The sequence below is a fragment of the Eschrichtius robustus genome, chromosome 1, assembly GCF_028021215.1.
Source record: "Eschrichtius robustus isolate mEscRob2 chromosome 1, mEscRob2.pri, whole genome shotgun sequence".
NCBI lineage: Eukaryota > Metazoa > Chordata > Mammalia > Artiodactyla > Eschrichtiidae > Eschrichtius > Eschrichtius robustus.
In genome coordinates this window covers 197302960-197322123 of record NC_090824.1, presented here as the reverse complement: position 1 = coordinate 197322123, position 19164 = coordinate 197302960, and the positions used below count along the sequence as shown (strand labels likewise).

The 19164-nt window shown below is 43.1% G+C and overlaps 1 protein-coding gene across 7 annotated transcripts in view; it reads right to left on the bottom strand.

Moving 5' to 3' along the window:
• Positions 1-16005, bottom strand: part of ARHGAP12 (Rho GTPase activating protein 12) — a 113087-nt gene extending 97082 nt beyond the window's left edge. For all 7 annotated transcript variants that reach the window (XM_068562174.1, XM_068562175.1, XM_068562176.1 and 4 more), the window contains exon 1: positions 15931-16005. The gene's annotated coding sequence lies outside the window, so the exon portion shown is untranslated. The remainder of the gene's footprint in view (positions 1-15930) is intronic.
• Between the last annotated feature and the right edge of the window lie 3159 nt (positions 16006-19164).

The following is a 19164-nucleotide window of genomic DNA, read 5'->3' as shown; positions in this document are numbered from 1 at the left end:
CTTTAATCCTTTTACCTACATAAAAGGTTTTCACTACAACTTTTCAAAGTTCCACATTGAAATACTTATCCTCAGGTGACGTTTTTTTCTTTTACTTTCCAGGAAGTAATAAAATAACTTACGAAACATCTTTGAAGATACTGAAACAAGTCAGGGAATACACAGAAGGCTACAGGAGCTCAGGTGTACCACAACTGCTCAGACACTGATCCGCAGGAATGGAGAAAAGGGAAGTATGAAGAATAAGGAGTAAACCGCATGGTTTCCTGGTAGCAGGGGAGGGGCCATGGGGTGGGGTGCAGCACAGGCTAGAGGCGTCCACGCCTGGCCTCCCTCCATGACCACACCTTCCCCACCGACTGCAGAGGTAAGGAGGAAGAGCAGCCAGGGAAAACGGTAAATCAGTTTCACCATGCTCAACATGGGACACCCAAACTAAAGTTGTCAGTACTGTAAAGGAAATGAGAAGTGGGAGGACAAGAAAGACGGAGAAGCAGTCGAAAGACATCCAGATAGAACAGGCAGTTGATACAAGGCAGACGACATGAGCAAGAGTGAGCACAGGGATAGCAGGAGCTGAGAACAGGTTTCTAGTTAATACGGGGATGGGGGTGGGAAACGAACTGGGAAGCCCGAGACGACTGAAATAATAAACTTCTAGAAAGTCACGCAGCAGGAATTATGTATCACAATCCAAGGTCTAGGAAAAGTGAGATAAAATAAATATGAAGAGAAAAGCCCTATTATAAACTACAGATTCAAATAAAATTAAAATAATTGTGGGGTAGCTCTAAAAACTTGGATCTAAGGGAAATTTATCTGCATATATGTGACTAACATATGCTACCTATTTTTATTTAAAAACATAAGCTGTATTAAAACAAATGTTTGTGGGTTTTGTTTTTTTTTTTTTAATAAATTTATTCATTTTATTTATTTATTTTTGGCTGCGTTGGGTTTTCGTTGCTGCGCGTGGGCTTTCTCTAGTTGTGGCGAGTGGGGGCTGCTCTTCTTTGCGGTGCGCGGGCTTCTCATTGCGGTGGCTTCTCTTGTGGCAGAGCATGGTCTCTAGGTGCGTGGGCTTCAGTAGTTGTGGTGCACGGGCTTAGTTGTTCCACCGCATGTGGGATCTTCCCGGACCAGGGCTCGAACCCGTGTCCCCTGCATTGGCAGGCGGATTCTTAACCACTGTGCCACCAGGGAAGCCCTGTTTGTGGTTTTAATTTTGGTTTGTTTCTTCGTCTATTCCCCAAACTGTGGATTCTTTTTTTTTTTTTAAGTTTTTTATTGAAGTATAGTTGATTTACAATATCATGTAAGTTTTAGCTATACAGCACAGCACTTCAGTTATATATTTTTTTTCTTTTTTAATTTTATTTATTTATTTATTTTTGGCTGTGTTGGGTTTTCGTTTCTGTGCGTGGGCTTTCTCTAGTTGCGGCGAGCGGGGGCCACTCTTCATCGCAGTGCGCGGGTCTCTCACTGTCGCGGCCTCTCTTGTTGCGGAGCACAAGCTCCAGACGCACAGGCTCAGTAGTTGTGGCTCGCGGGCTCTAGAGCGCAGGCTCAGTAGTTGTGGCTCACGGGCCTAGTTGCTCCACGGCATGTGGGATCTTCCCAGACCAGGGCTCGAACCCGTGTTCCCTGCATTGGCAGGCAGATTCTCAACCACTGCGCCACCAGGGAAGCCCTATATATATATTCTTTTTCAGATTCCTTTCCCTTATAGGTTATTACATAATATTGAGTATATAGTTCCCTGTACTATACAGTAGGTCCTTGTTGATTATCTTTTTTTTTAATTAAGAGTGATCTCTTTTATTTTTAATTTTAATTTTATTTTGTTTATTTATTTTTTGGCTGTGTTGGGTCTTCCATTGCTGCGCACGGGCTTTCTCTAGTTGTGGTGAGCGGGTGCTCCTCTTCGTTGCGGTGCGCGGGCTTCTCACTGTGGTGGCTTCTCTTGTTGCGGAGCATGGGCTCTAGGCGCACGGGCTCAGTAGTTGTGGCACGCACACTCAGTAGTTGTGGCTCGCGAGCTCTAGAGAGCTGGCGCAGTAGTTGTGGCGCACGGGCTTAGTTGTTCCACGGCATGTGGGATCTTCCCGGACCAGGGCTCGAACCCGTGTCCCCTGCATTGGCAGGCGGATTCCTAACCACTGCGCCACCAGGGAAGTCCCTTGATTTTCTATTTTATACAGAGTAGTGTGTGTATGTTAATCCCAAACTCCTAATTTATCCCTCCCCCCACTGTGGATTCTTCTCTTTAGATTAGGTTGAGCACTGTTTATCCTGCTATCTTAACCTCTCAAGTATTTCGGTTAGAATCTTATTCAACTACAACGCCCTCTGAGCACAACACTCCTCCAACTGAAATATATTCTATACTTATCACCACACTCCTCCACCCTTTTTCATCACACACGCACAACTACTAAGTACCCAACCACCAGGATAGAGTTTTTGCGCATCTACTATTAGGTAACAACCACTGCTTTTCTTTGAGGCGTGAAAAGCCTCTTACCAGTGGTCCTCTTCCTCAAGCTTCAACAAGAACAGACACACCCAGAGACACACAACTTTTTACAGCTTTTACTTCTTTCCCCCCCTCCAAAGTCAGATTCATTTCTACCAGGCTATTTTAATACCTAATGGCCTCCTCCTTTCTGTCTACTAATTTTTCTCATTTTCTTTCCTAGCACAAATTACACAGCCAGCAAATGTTATCTTCCTCCCCCAGGACATCTGCTTTAATCAACTACATCTCACAGCATGAGATCCTTACCAGGTACATCAAAAAGTAAACAAGTCAACAAAGTCTTAAGAGGACTGGGATAAATGTATCCATAATTAATGACCTTACAATTTAAGTCTGATACATACATGTACAACATATTTAGCAATTCTAACACCATGAACAACAAAATGCTAATATAGCCTCACACACGTATTAACCCACTTAAAAATACCACAATTTAAGCACCGATTCTTGACACCAAGTCCTCCAGTAGCTTTAAAAGTACGTGTTTAAAATTAACACTCCTTAAACAACCCTCTACTAAAGAAATCAATTAAACTTAATGAGCACAACAAAAAAGTTAAAAACAACTCCAGCATAAGTTCCATAATAAGAAATTATTCCACCAAATAATTTTGTAGATTGTATACTTAACAAGAAATCATAGGCCATGATAGGGCACCTAAGGTTTTTTTCTTAATGCATGATCCCTGTTTTCTAAGAATACAAACGTATAGAATATAAGATATATCTTTAGGCCTAAAGAAGAGAAGCAAAATATACTCATTGCTATTATAAACTATTCTGGTCATAAAGAAATAGCAAAAATAGGAACAGCAGAAAGGATACAGGAAATAATCAGGTAAGTGGAAAGCAGCAGAAAACTCAGCCAAGCATAAACTGGTAAAGGAAATTCAAAACCAGATTGAAATATGAAACAAAAATGAGGAAACAACAAAAGAAGTACTTGGGAGAGCAAGCATATTTTAATAAAAATGATATTTGCATGGGGTATTTCAGAAAGATTTGTGCCATCAAGTCTTTCTTAGAAATGAGGTAGGGACTTCCCTGGTGGCGCAGTGGTTAAGAATCTGCCTGCCAATGCAGGGGACATGGGTTCGAGCCCTGGTCCGGGAAGATCCCACATGCCGCGGAGCAACTAAGCCCGTGCGCCACAACTACTGAGCCTGCGCTCTAGAACCCGCGAGCCACAACTACTGAGCCCATGTGCCACAACTACTGAACCAACGTGCCACAACTACTGACCTGCACTCTAGAGCCCATGCTTTGCAACAAGAGAAGCCACCGCAATGAGAAGCCCACGCACTGCAATGAAGAGTAGTCCCTGCTCACCGCAACTAGAGAAAGCCTGCACGCAGCAACGAAGACCCAACACAGCCAAAAATTAATTAGTTAATTAATTAATTTTTTTAAGAAAGAAAGAAAGAAATGAGGTGGACGTAAGAAATTTTTCTTGGATTGTTACAAGAGTGAAGAAAATACTCCAATTTAAAAAGGAAGAAATATGACCTTGGGTTTGACAATGTGAGTCTTTAGATATACCACTAAATGCATAATCCATGAAAGAAAAAATTAAATAGGACTTTATTAAAATTAAAAACTTCTGCTCTGTGAAAGGTAGTGCTGAGAGAATGAAAACACAAACCACAAACAAGGAGAAAATATTTGTAAAATACATATCTGATGAAAGACTTTTATCCAAAATATAGAAGGAACTTATCTTAAAACTCAAAAGAACCGAATTCTTTAATGGGAAATGATCTGAAAAGAGACATCATGAAAGAATATATGCAGGTGACAAATAAGCACATGAAAAAATGCTCAACATTATGTCATTAGGGAATTGCAAATTAAAACAATGAGATACCACTGTACAACTATTAGAATGGCTAAAATCCAAAAAAACTGCCACCACCAAATGCTGATGAGGGTATACAGCAACAGGAACTTTCATTCACTGCTGATGGGGATGCAAAATGGTTCAGCCACTTTGGAAGACAGTTTAACAGTTTCTATTGATACAAAGCTGAATGTTGTCTTAACCATACAATCTAGCAATCACACCCCTAGGTATGTACCCAAATGAGTTGAAATCTTATTTCCACAAAAAGTCCTGCATGCAAATGTTCAGAGCAGCTTAATAACTGCACAAAACTGGAAGCAACCAAGATGTCCTTCAACAGGAGAAAGGATAAACTGTGAGACAGCCAGACTTACAATACTATTCAGTGATAAAAAGAAAAGAGCTATTGAGCTACGAAAAGACAGAAATGAATCTTAGATATATTTTGCTAAGTGAAAGAAAAAAACATAGCCTGAAAAAACCACATATGGAATGATTATATTATATGACATTCTGGAAAAGTCAAAACCATAGAGACAGTGATTGCTGGGGTTAGGACGATGTGGGGGGGATTCCATAGATGAAGCACAGGGGATTCTTTTAGGTCAATAAACTATTTTGTATGATACTGCGATGGTGGAAGCATGAACTTCAATGATTGCAAATTCTAAACAATCATTTAGGAGGTCGAGGGAATCCCAGGATGGAAAGCAGATGTGACAAGATAGTCTAACGGTATTACACATACATGGAACGACCTCACTGAATGGAGAGGGGATGGAGGGAGAGGCTGACCTCAACTGCTTAGTACACCATACACAGATCCTTGCTGTCAGTAAAAATGACACCCTGGCAGCAACAAGCACACCTAGCACCCAGATTTGGTTTCTAATACCATTCTCCAAATAAAGGAACCGAGGCTCTTTGGAGAAATGACTGATTCAGGGACTGGGGCAGGAAATATACAAGGTGAGCCTGGAGCCTGCAGTGACACATTCTCCCCACCTGGTTTTTACGTACTTGATTTAAACGCTTCCTATCATTAGACAACTGTCTCCTTAAACCGTAACTCAAATTAAAAGTGGTATCATGCATATTTGATATTCCTATTAACATATCTTACATTATGCTGTCCCACCTTTAAATAAGTTAAACAAAATTACATGTCTTTTGTTCTTTACTTTTACACACTGCTTTTCTCATCAAAATACAAATTACAATTATTTAAGAGGTATTAGGAGTTCTCCATTATCACCGGTTGTTACAGCTTCAAAATCATCCTAAAATGATCTCTTCTTATATATGGAAATGTAACTACTGACCCAACTGACACTGGGCAGAAAGTGAGGAGCGTACTGTATTCCAAAAAATTTCACAAATTCAGTACTTTAGGAAAACAGCCCTGATCAAGCCCTTCAGACCAAAGACTATTAAACTGGCTTTTAAACCCCTCGGATTCATTTGCACACACTAAGAGTTTTAATGTGATGATGCAGGATACCAAGAAGATAGCCTAAAGGTAAAAAACGCATAATCAGTAAAAAGTCTGAGGAACAAAAAGAACTTCTTCTTGAACCAATAGGTTAAACTTCCCTTTCCTTCATATTCTGTGTCATCAAAAGCTACCTATACCAACAATAGCGCCACATTAACCTTTAAAACCAGCCTTCTATGATCATCATTCAGCCTCTACATTCTTCAGCTCTTTACTCCCTGCTACATGCACTCGAGTCAATGGATTCTTCCTCCTATATCCACATCACCTGAGTCCCATATTTTAATTTCTCACTAAGAACTTTCTAAAATAATCAGCTAAGGGATTTCCCTGGTGGTCTAGTGGTTCAGATTGCCAGCTTTCACTGCCGTGGCCTGGGTTCAGTCCCTGGTCAGGGAACTGAGATCCCGCAAGCCGTGTGGCCCAGCCAAAAAAATAAATAACTAAAATAAAATAATCAGCTAAAAAAAAAAAACCCAAAAGAAAGAAATTAACACATTTACAGTTCACATAATTTTCCTCTTGCCCCTGTGGCATCTCGCCCATCCTGCTTGTTGTAACAACCCCATGCCCAGGCTCTCAGTCCACATCATTATACAAGTTGTTACGTATTAAGGAGAAAATCATAATCTTGGTCTTTAAGAAGTTTAATAGGATTTCCAATCCTCTAACAATTCACTTTAGAAGAGAAACTCCATTCACTTCACAACTCCACTGGCTACCCACGCATTAACCACCACCCCAACCCATTCAGATATTCCTCTAAAACTATACACACTACCGTCTCAATCTCGGAGATGACTATTTACATTCAACCACTTTCAAATGTTTACCTAATCCCATGCTTTAAAAAAAGATATAGTCCACAAAACAAAGACAAATACAGCTACAAGTACAGTGATTATTATGGTCTGGTCACTGCAAAGTTCTAGTCAGACATCAGCAACTTACTTAAAAAAAGAAAAAAGTACTCATTATAATGCTTAAATTATGCCAATCTACTTCAAATTAAATTGTGATAAGGACAGTCAGGTAGGCAAAGGACTTGAATAGACATTTTTCCAAGGAAGATACACAAATGGCCAATAAGCAAATCAAATACAAATCAAAACCACAATGATAGGGCCTTCCCTGGTGGCGCAGTGGTTAAGCATCCGCCTGCCAGGGACTTCCCTGGTGGCCCAGGGGTTAAGAATCCGCCTGCCAGTGCAGGGGACACGGGTTCAAGCCCTAGTCCAGGAAGATCCCACATGCCGCGGAGCAACTAAGCCCGTGTGCCACAACTACCGAGCCTGTGCTCTAGAGCCCATGAGCCACAACTACGGAGCCTCCGTGCCACAACTACTGAGCCCGCGCGCCTAGAGCCCGTGCTCCGCAACATGAGAAGCCCGTGCACCACAACGAAGACCCAACACAGCCAAAAATAAATAAATAAAATAAATTTAAAAAAAAGAATCCGCCTGCCAATGCAGGGGACACAGGTTCGAGCCCTCGTCCAGGAAGATCCCACATGCCTCGGAGCAACTAAGTCCATGCGCCACAACTACTGAGCCTGTGCTCTAGAGCCCACGAGCCACAACTACTGAGCCCATGTGCCACAACTACTGAAGCCCGCGCACCTAGAGCCTGTGCTCCACAACAAGAGAAGCCACCGCAATGAGAAGCCCGCACACGGCAACGAAGAGTAGCCCCCGCTCGCCGCAACTAGAGAAAGCCCGCACGCAGCAACGAAGACCCAAAGCAGCCAAAAATAAAATAAATAAATTTATAAAAACAAAACAAAAAAACACAATGATACACCACTCCATACCCATTAGGGTGGCTACTGTAAAAATAACAACAGAAATAACAAGTGTTGGTGAGAATGTGGAGAAACTGGAATTCTTATGCATCGCTGGTGGAAATGTAAAATGGAGAACGCAGTTTAAATCACCTTATACCTGTCTATCCCAAAACCATAAAAATCACTAAAATCCTCATGTAGCTTTTACAAATCCTCTTGCAAAGTAAATATTAAAAGGCAATAAACATTCAACCTTTTAGGAAACTGAAAAGTAGCACTTCTGTGGCACACAGACAATGATGAACTACTACTGCTACCAATCCCCTAGAGGTTTCTGTCCTCTACTGGGGGAAAAAAAAAAAAACCCCACAAAATTCCATGATTATTAAGTTTTATTCCATTTAAATTATTCTACAAACCGTTCAATATCCTATAATGCAAACTAAAACCAAAACAAGATATCACTACCCACCAACTATAATAAAGTTATTTTTAAAAAACAAAGACAATATCAAGTGCTGACCAGGATACCAACAACTGGACACACATTCAGTGCTAGTGGGAACGCTAAATGGTACAGGCAGGCAGTTCAGTAGTTTCTTATAAACATACATTTTCTCTCTTTCTCTCTCTTTTTTGTTTTCTTTTTTTTGGCCACGCCGTGTGGCATGTGGGATCTTCATTCCCGGACCAGGGATCGAACCCATGCCCCCTGCATTGGGAGCATGGAGTCTTAACCACTGGACCAACAGGGAAGTCCCTAAGCATACATTTTTTGTTGATTATATTCTGGGCCATGAAACAAATCTCAATAAATCTAAAAAGACTGAAATAATATGAAGAATGTTCTCTGACAATTGAATTACATTATAAATTAATAAAAAGATATCTTAAAACCCACAAATTTGTTGTTGGAATTTAAACAACATACTTCTAAATACCTCAGAGGTCAAAGAAGAAATCAAACAGGAAATTTGAACCGGATGAAAACGAAAAGGTGACAGTTCAAAATTTGCAGGATGCAGCTATAGTAGTGCTTAGAGAAAATTTATATACTAAATGCCCATAATTAGAAAAGAAAAAGGTCTCAAATCAGTGATGTAAACTTGCATTCTAAGAAACTAGATAAAGAGCAAATTAAACCCAAAGCAAGCAGAAGAAAAGACATGATAGAGGTCAGAGCAGAAAGCTGTAAAAGAGAAGACAGAAAATGTTAGAGGGAATCAATGAAACCAGAAGGTGGTTCTTCAAAAGGATCAGTAACACTGACAATCCTCTCACCAAAGTGATCAAGAACGAAAGAGAAGAAACACAAATTACCAGTATCGGGAATGAGACAGGAGATATAACTACATATCCTAAAGACACTGAAAGGAAGGTAAGAGAACATTATGAACAGCTTTATGCTGGTAACTTCAACAACTTAGTGAACCAGATAAATTCCTTTGGCAAATTACCAAAGCTTGCTTAAGAAGAAACAGATAACCTAAATAGTCCTATATTTATTAAATAAATTGAATCCGTCTTTAAAAATCTTCCCACAAAGAAAACTGCTGGCCAAGATGGCTCCACTGGTGAATTTTACAAAATGTAAGGAAGATAATACCAATTCTACAAACCTCTTAAAGAAAATTGAAACGGAGGGAAAACATCCCAACTCATTCTATGAAGTCAGCATTATTCTCAAACCAAAACCAGACAAAGACGTTATAAAAAAGAAAAACTACAGACCAATATCTCTCATGAAAACACACAAATGTCTCAGACACAAACTTATGTCCAACAAAGAACTCATATCTAGAATATATAATAACTGTACAAGCCATTAAGAAGACAAATGACCCAATTAAAAAGGGCAAAAAGATAGGAACGGACAAGTGTTCATATCCAAGGAAGATCTATAGATGGTAAATAAGCCCATGAAAAGATGCTCAACATCTTTAGTTGTTAGGGAAATGCAAATTAAAAACACAAAGAAATAACACCACATGTCTACTAGAATGACTAAAATTAAAAGACTGACAATACCAGTATTTCTGAGAATGTGGAGCAACCAGAACTCCCAAATACTGCTGGTGGGGATTTAAAATGGTACAACCACTTTGGGAAAAGTTGGGCAGATTCTTAAAAGCTTGAAATATACATCTACCATATGACCCAGGGATTCTACTCCTAGGTAGTCACCAAAGAAAATGAAAACACATGTCCCCACAAAGACCTGTATGTGAATGTTCACAGTGGCTTTATTTGTAATAGTCCCTAATTGGAAACAACCCAATGTCCACGAACAGGCGACCGGATAAACTAATTGTGTAATATCCACACAATAGGATATCACTCAGCAATAAAAAGAACTACTGATATACACAACAAACTGGATGAATCTCAAAATAATTTTGCTGAGTGGAAGTAAGTCAGAAAGAGAAAAACAAATACCGTATGCTAACACATATATATGGAATCTATAAAAAAGGAAAAAAATGGTTATGAAGAATCTAGGGGCAGGACAGGAGTAGAGACGCAGATGTAGAAGATGGACTTGACATGGGGAGGGGGAAGGGTAAGCTGGGACGAAGTGAGAGAGTGGCATGGACATATATACACTACCAAATGTAAAATAGATAGCTAGTGGGAGGCAGCTGCATAGCACAGGGAGATCAGCTCGGTGCTCTGTGACCACCGAGAGGGGTGCAATAGGGAGGGTGGGAGGGAGACGCAAGAGGGAGGAGATATGGGGATATATGTATATGTATAGCTGATTCACTTTGTTATAAAGCAGAAACTAACACACCATTGTAAAGCAATTATACTCCAATAAAGATGTTAAAAAAAAAATTTTGCTGAGTGAAAAAAATCCAGACAAGAAAGAGTGCATACTGTATGATTCCAACTACATAAAATTCGAGAAAATGCAAAGTAATACATAGTGACAGAAAGCAGATCAATAGTTACCAGGGAACAAGGGCAACAAATTACCTTTGGGCTCAAAGAAATTGGGAGGTGAGTGATGAATATGTTTGCTATCCTGATAATGGTGATGATTTTAGAGGCATAGCTATTCATATGTCCAAACTCATCAAACTACGCACTTAAAATAGGTCCAGTTTATTTTACAGCAATTACACCTCAATAAAGCTGTTAAGACAAAACCCTTGTAATGCAATGGCTTTATGCAGGGGACACGAGTTCGAGCCCTGGTCGGGGAAGATCCCACATGCCGCAGAGCAACTTTATATATATTTAGAATGGCTTTACATACATACAAAGGATATTTTGTAGGGTAAGGATACCAGCAACTGGAATTCTCATTCACTGCTGGTGGTAATGCAGAGTGGTGCAGCTACTCTGGAAAGCATTTGGGCAATTTCTTATAAAGTTAAACATACATTTAACATATGATCTCACAATTCCTCTTCTAGGTATTTACCCAAGAAAAATGAAACCATAAATCCTTGAAAAGGCCTTACATGAACATCCATAACAGCTTTATTCATAACAGCCAGAAATTGGAAATGACCCAGAGGCCTAGCAACTGGTGAACGCCTAAACTAACTGTGATACACTCATCTGTAAAACAGGAAACAATACAAACTTCAGAAGATCCCTGTGAAAATGGGTAGAGAAAACATGAAAAAGTACTTAGTAAATTATAAAGCGTGATAAAAAGCATCACATTAATCACAGCTTACTCAAGGAAGCCAAATGGAGACAAAAGCATATATACATACAGTATGTAGCCTTTCATGTCTGGCTTGTTTCACCTAGAACATTGCTTCTGAGATTCATTCATGTCTTTGTATGTATCCGCAGTTCACCCCATTTTATTGTTGAGTGTTTTATTTCACTGTATGTATATTTTAACTCAAAACTGATTTTTTTTTAAACAAACCAGTAATATACAGCAAAATACAGGTAATTTTCAACTAACTTTAAAGATATCACTCTAACTTCTAAATGTATTCTGAATTCTCCTGTAGTAAAGGAACAGAGAACTCAGGGTCGGAGGACTGAAATTTAAATCAGGATTTGCCATGTATTAGCTCTCAGGCCCTCAGCACCTGAACTATCTGTAAAACAAAAGAAACAACACAAACCTCAAAAGATCCTTGTGAAAATAGAAAGAGAACACAGTACTTTGTAAACTACAAGGCATGATACAGAACATCCACATTAATCAATGCTTACTCAGAGAAGCAAAACTTGTAGAGAAGGAAAACACTGACAAATGAACTGAGTGCTTTTAAATTAGTCCCTCCTCAAACGTCCCTGTTTCTGCCTCTTGCTAGCTGTGTGACCTAAGACAAGTCACCTAACCTCTCTGAGCCTCAGTATTTTTTCCATTTGTAAAAAAGGAGCTATCTAATGGTACATATCACATATTGGGAGAGTTAAATGAGTAAATATGTGTAAAGTACTTGGTATAATCCCTAGCACATGCTAAGTGTTTTGTAAGTTTTAGCTCTTATTACAAAAATACTATTATTGGGAATTCCCTGGAGGTCCGGTGGTTAGGACTCTGAGCTTTCACTGCAGGGGGCCTAGGTTCGATCCCTGATCAGGGAACTAGGATCCCCGAAGCCATGAGGCATGGCCCCCCCCAAAAAAAAAAAAATACCATTATTACCCTACGAGACCTAACAGTAGCCTCCATCCTGCCCACCCAAACTGCAGGCAGGTCATATTAGCGATCTAGATCACTGCTTCTCACTTTTAGTGAAAGATGGCATCACCTGGAGAGCTTCTTTAAAAAAAAAACATTCTTTTAGATGAGCTTTAGATTTACAGAATTACTGCAAAGATAGTACAGAGTTCCCATATACCCTGTACACCGTTTCCCCTACTACAAACATCTTACATTAGTATGGTACATTCGTCATACTCAATGAACAAATACTGATACCTAATAATGTCCATATTCCTTAGTTTTTCCCTAATGAACTTTTTCTGTTCTGGGATCCCATCCAAAACATCACATACACATGTTGTAGTCATATGCTGCAAGTTACTGAAACTCCAGATATTCTAATGAGAGTAGGTTTGAGGGGGGGGCCCTAAAATGTACATTTCTAACAAGTTCCCAAGGGTTGCTGATAGGGCCAATCTGCACACACACTTAGAACAGCACTGATCTGGATTCTAGACTCCAGAACCGTGCTGTTCAACACAGTAGGCAAACGTGGTTACTGAGCATGTGAAGTATGGCTAATCGAAACTGAGACGTGCTGCAAGGGTCAAATACATACGGGATTTTGAAGACGTCTTGTAGACAAAAATGATAATAAAATTTATTTCATGGTTTCTTTTTAACTCTACCTATCATGTGAGTACTAAAAACTTGAGAACTACACAGGTGGCTGGCATTACATTTCTATTGGACAGCAGGAGTCTGAAGTCCGGGCAGCAACGGTATCACCTGGGGCTCGTGAGAAGTTCAGGTAATTCCCGTGCACAGAGAAATCTGAGAAGGACTAGATTGTCAGCAGGGGAAGGGTGCTTAGAGACATCAGTGTCCGGCGGTTCAGTTCAAATGAAAAGCTGCTCAACTGCAAACTGAACCTGCAAAATATTGAGTCAATAAAATAGGAAAATGGCTGAATCACTGCAAAGCCATCCACAGATGAGGATGTGGCACAATTAGAACAGTCAACAATTGAAGAAAACACAAAGATAGTGGCCCAATGGGTTCCTCAAAAGAGAATGACTTGAAAAGCATGATTTGAAGCACAATGATGCTGTGTGGTACCATCCTGCCCTCACATCTGATTCATTCTACAAAGCAGCGCGTATTTGCAATTACGACTCAAACTGTTAAGTATAAGATAAAATAAACGTTTATTTTCACTTTTCTCTCCCACTATTATAAAACTGTAATGCCCATTTTAGGCAGATTTACCTTTAGCTGCTTTTTCCTAGTACCAATTTTCTCAGATAAACAAAACTCAGTACTACCACTTAGTAATTTTACACATCACCACATTCACTGTTTGAATTAATTTAAACTGTTTATTATCCTTTTGTGCTCAGAAATGTCAACTGCATTACTTAAAGAACTTACATTCGTAAAACCCATTTTCTGTCAACCTATTAAAAAAACCACTCAGCAGATACTTTCTAATTAATGAAAGAAAAGCCAAATGACTGACTACAAATAATACGCTGTTTTTCTGCAGTGTTTACATATTTTCACTTGTGCCTCACAACAACTAGTGCAGTAATTTGAAAAATCTAAAGGTATATAAAATATTGACTATATATAGACAACTATTCTATAAAGGGCATCATATTAAGAATCAATGAGGGACTTCCCTGGTGGTGCAGGGGTTAAGAATCCGCCTGCCAATGCAGGGGACACCGGTTCGAGCCCTGGTCTGGGAAGAGCCCACATGCCGCAGAGCAACTAAGCCCATGCGGCACAACTACTGAGCCTGCGTTCTAGAGCTCGCGAGCCACAACTACTGAGCCTGCGTGCTGCAACTACTGAAGCCCGAGCGCCTAAAGCCCGAGCTCCACAGCAAGAGAAGCCACCACAAAGAGAAGCCCGCGCACCGCAACGAAGAGTAGTCCCCGCTCGCCGCAACTAGAGAAAGCCCACGTGCAGCAATGAAGACCCAACGCAGCCAAAACTTAATTAATTAATTAATTTTAAAAAAGAATCAATGAGTTAGCAATCTTCTCCAACGTCTGTCGTTGATCAAGTATAAATAGAAACCTATCAGCCAGTACTGGGGCATGCACACGTAATCTGGTACATTAGGCTGTATTTAACTCATTTTTCCCCAGAGAGAGAGCCCCCCCAGAGCAGCAGAGCTACTACCTGCAACCACGGGTCACACCTACATGCCCAGCTTCTCTGGCTCTTCGGGGTGCCCCACTCAGGGTCAAGTCTTCAGAGCCCGGCTCACTACTCTGGGCTCCCAAATACCTGCTGTGAAACATTTCCAAGGCATTTTTAAAACAGAGAGAAAAAGAAAGAGAAAATACTGGAACCAGCAGCCAGACTGTCTACTGGGACCAAAAGATAGACAAAGATGCCCCATCCTGTAACGCACCCTCCTGCGGATCAGGAAAGAACACTGGATATGGACCAACATACACCTGCAGGCCTCCGTCTCCCAGCGTTTAAGCGGGAAAGAGGCGTGGCTAGGAGCTGGACACTTGTTTTAACCACCTTTCACTGTAACACTGAAGAGTCTTCCAAGGTCTCGCCTTTAGACGCGGGGGGCAGAATCTGAACCCGAGCGACTCCTCATTAAAAGCTCGTTCCTCTCTACGTCACCTCCCCTTAGGAGCATGTGCGTAATTGCTCAATAAAGTCTACCTCCTCGCGTCATGATTAACCATAAGGCAACACGAGTGTTTACAGGCTCTACCGACAACACACACTCTACTTGGAAAGACATCAGAACTTTCATAAAGCCACGCTCTGAACATTTTTGTTTTCGCCTTCGCAAGTGCATTGAAAACTGCGGCTGCAGTCAGAAGGAAAACATCACACGCCTCGAGAACGCCAGGAGGCCGTGCCCTTCTCAGGGCTGATGACCCTGTGGCCTTTTCGTCTCAAAGGGTCTGCGGTACCTTCAGCCGCAACACGTCAAAGGCAGTCATGCTTAGAAGACAACCCACCACCCCCGAGGACAGTGCACAGCATTCTTTAAACTCAAGGACCCGGAGGAGATTCCTCGCAGAAGGGCTGGAAAGGAGCAAGAGCCCACCGAGCAGGGGCGGGGCACCTCTGAGGGCTGCAGGGCCCCGCGTGCCCAGCGCTGAGGTCAACAGCCCTCGAGGGGAGGCCCCGGTCGGCTCCCGGGGGAGGGAGGTTGCAGCCCCCGCAGCGCTGGCGGAGCGGGCACGGCGGCGGCGGGAGGCCAGGAAGGAGGGCGGCACCGCCGGCCTTTTACACACACACACACACACACGCACACGCACACACACACACACACAACCCAACACCCTCCTTCCTGGGGGCGGGGCGGGGCGGCGATCACTGCCCTCTCACAGGAAGTCAGGACACCCGGGGGGCAGAGGAGCCGCAACTTCCAGCCATTTAAACCCCTTCGCCCCCGTCAGCCGACCGGCCGGCAGCGGCCCCCGGCCCCGCGCCCGCCCCGCGCCCCGACCCCGCCGGCCGCGCCCATGGCCGCACCTCTCGCACCCCGGCGCCACTGCTCGCCCGCACACGCCTCCCCCGGCCCCGCAGCCCCGGCCCCGGGCGCCTTTGTGCAGCGCCTCCCCGACCTGCCCTCCGCCCGCGGCCCGCCCCCCCCCCTCACCGAGGGCCCGGCGGCCTCGCGGGGGGCGGCTCCCTCCTGGCCCGGCTCGGCGGCGGCGGCGGCGGCGGCGGCGGCGGCGGGGCACCCAGGCGAGCCCGAAGGGCGCTCACTCGGCGGCGGCCGCGGCCGGCGCGTCCCCGCAAGCTGCCCTCCCCGGGAGACAGAGTTCCAGGGCACGTCGGAGCGCGCCGGCGCGGGGGCGGGGCGGGGCGGGGCCACGTGACGGGGGCGGGGCTCTGCCACGTGACGGACCGGCGGGCGCGGGGGGGACCGGCGGCGCGGAGCCGGGAGGGGGAGGGGAGGCCGAGGAAGGGGCGCGGCGGGCGCGCGGAGCTGCCGGTGGAGGGGGCGGCGGCGCCTTGTAAACGCGTAGTGGGAGACGCCGAGGAAGCGCTCGTGGGGAAAACGTGGGACGGGCGCACGGGAGACGGCCCGAGCGCGGCGTGGCGGAAGCGGGGCCCAGGGAAGGAGGGTCTGCCCCGTTCCTCGGCCCGCTGGGAGCGCTGCCGGCGTCGGTCAGCCGTTCCCGCGCCCGGAAATCCCGCGGGGAGGCTCGGGAAAAGTCCGCACGCGACCTCAGCGGGACGGAACGCAACTCTGGAGGCCCTGATCCCTGACCCGGTCCTTGCGAAGCTGTCCTTCGCCAGGACCACCCGGGCAGAGTGCGGGGCCATAGCGCACACTCCGCGGGCGGGCGGGCGGCGCCAGGGCGGCCTGACCGCTCACCCCGCGCCCCGCCGTCCACCGGCCTGCAGTGTGCAGGCCCCGGGGGGGCCACGGTGTCATTGCCCGAAGTCACCCCAGCTTGCAGCGCTTGCAGGATGGCAGCACAGACTCCGGAAGTCAGAGGCGTGAAAAGGTTTCCCGTGGGGATCCGGGGGCGGGAGTTGTGCTGGCCTGAGAATCGAGAGAGACCTGGCTTCTGCCATTGTCACTTCACCCTTCTCGCTTCAGCTGTCAAAGGAGCATGTTGACAAGTCCGAAGTCTCCTTCTAAACTCTAAGGTTCACCGACTGAGAAAACTAACTGATGTGTATTAGGACTGCAGAAACCATTCATTAGTAACCAGTTGTTGATCGTACCTATTATGGCTGGGATGAAATTTTAATAATACAAGAAAAAAGGCCAGGCTGTGATTCAAGAGCCACTCTCTGGAACTGGCTCTTTTCTATTCTTCACCTCATGCTTGAAGATGCCATTGGATCTGGATCTAATGGGGGTCTAAAGTTGAACGATATTCTCCTTTTAGAAAGAAAAGATACATAAGCCTGAGACCATACTATCTCTGCCAATACACTCGATACCCCCTTTCCTTGGCATCAATGGTCTTTTCTGTCTCCCTCAGTTTCTAACAAGTAACCTTTTCCACGCCCTTGTTCAGCAGACACAGTATTGCCGCTGTATGATTCTGACAGTTTTCCATAAAATCCCTTGTGATCTCTTTGTAGAACCAAAACAGGGACAGACAGCAATAAGGAAACTGTGCCCTGATGGGAATGTGCTGATAACCTTATCTTCCCTACGCCCCAAGCCTGAGTTGGGCACCCTTGGTTTCAGCTAAAGATAGAACTAAACAGTTTGCACATCCTTGCTGATCTGCCTGTAACCCCGCTTCCTATTTCACAACCTAATCTCAGATGCTACCACAATGCCCACAGCATGCCGATCACTACCGACAGCAGATGGAGTCAGATAAAACGAGCTCTCGCCCAAGTGTGTTGTTTAAAAGGACCTGATGGAAAGCTATGAAATCGTATGCAACATTGCCTCTAGTTAGTTTTTAAATCACACTGGTAGCGTATGTCTGGCGCCAATGCTCAGGATCGCAACGGATCATTTTCAGGATATTGACATTTAACTCGCTTCTTAAGAAGTAGCCTAGAGTTCCAAGATGTAAGCTCCACAAAGGCAGAGGTTTGAGTTTGATTTGTTTAGATACGTGTGTCCAAAAGCCTAAAAGCACTTGGCCTGCGGTAGATGCACAATAAATTTCTGTTGAATGTATCTTTGAGTGAAAATGTACTCTGTTAATTGCCACATAAACTTGTCTTGCTTCCTTATTCTTTAATAGGTAACCCACTTTTCACTGTGCATTTCTGAATGAAATGAAAAAAAGCATAAAATTATATCTGGCATCACTACTTTGGCTAAAATATAGAGAAACAGGAATTTGGCAGCATCTATCAAAATTACAAATGCACGCCTACTCTGAACCTCCAGTTTCACTTCTAGGGATCTAGCCCACAGATGTAGTTCCACACATGAGAAATGATAAGGTATTCCTTATCCTTCACTGAGAGTAGCAAATGATTGGGAACAACCTAAATATATCCATCAACAAGACACTAGTTGAATTATGATATATCCATCCATTTGAACACTATGTAGCTGTTAATATGTTTTAATATTAAGCTCTCCAAGATTTTTTTGTTCAATGAAAAAAGCAGAAAAATGGAACAGAATAATGTATTGGCTTGTATATGCATTAAACTGAGACAAAGGAACTGTTGAGGTATGAGAAATCTGTGGATGGAAGGCATAGGTAGGACTTTTCACTGTATTCATATTTAAACTTTTTGATATTCAAACCGTGAGAAGGATTTATCTATTCAAACAAATTAAAATGTTTAATTTAAAAATTTTCCAGTATCTTTGTTATTAAAACATTCAGGCTTCATCTATTTTATCAAAGTTTACCTGGTTAGAATAAGAATATCAGGTAAATTATTACACGTACCAGGTAAACTTTTTTAAAAATTGAGTTATTTTCATTAAGTTCAAATATCTGTTCTTTACTATAATAATTTAAGATCCAGTCACTATATTCAGTTTGAGGCTTAGTATACATCGTATCAAATATAGGTACATTTTCAAGAGTGCTTTATTTTTCTTAAAGTGGGGCCTTAAGTTTTAACGACTTGGACCCTCTGTCTTAAACAGTAAAATTAGAATTGTATGGACCATTTGTTCATCTCCTAATTAAGGTCGAGAAAAAACACCGAAGGCATGTGTTTCTGTGTGTATCTGTTCACTCACCCACTTTGTAATGTCAACTGCCTCCTGTTCCCACAGGTCACAGAGATGAAAAAAGAAAGTTTAACTCCATGGAAACTTAAAAAAAAAATCATTATTTAAGCCACTTTAAATGCATGAACAACCTTTAATATTTGCCACAGCTAGACAGTAGTGCAATGTTTCAATATGAAACATAGCTAAGATGGAAATATTTCTTTT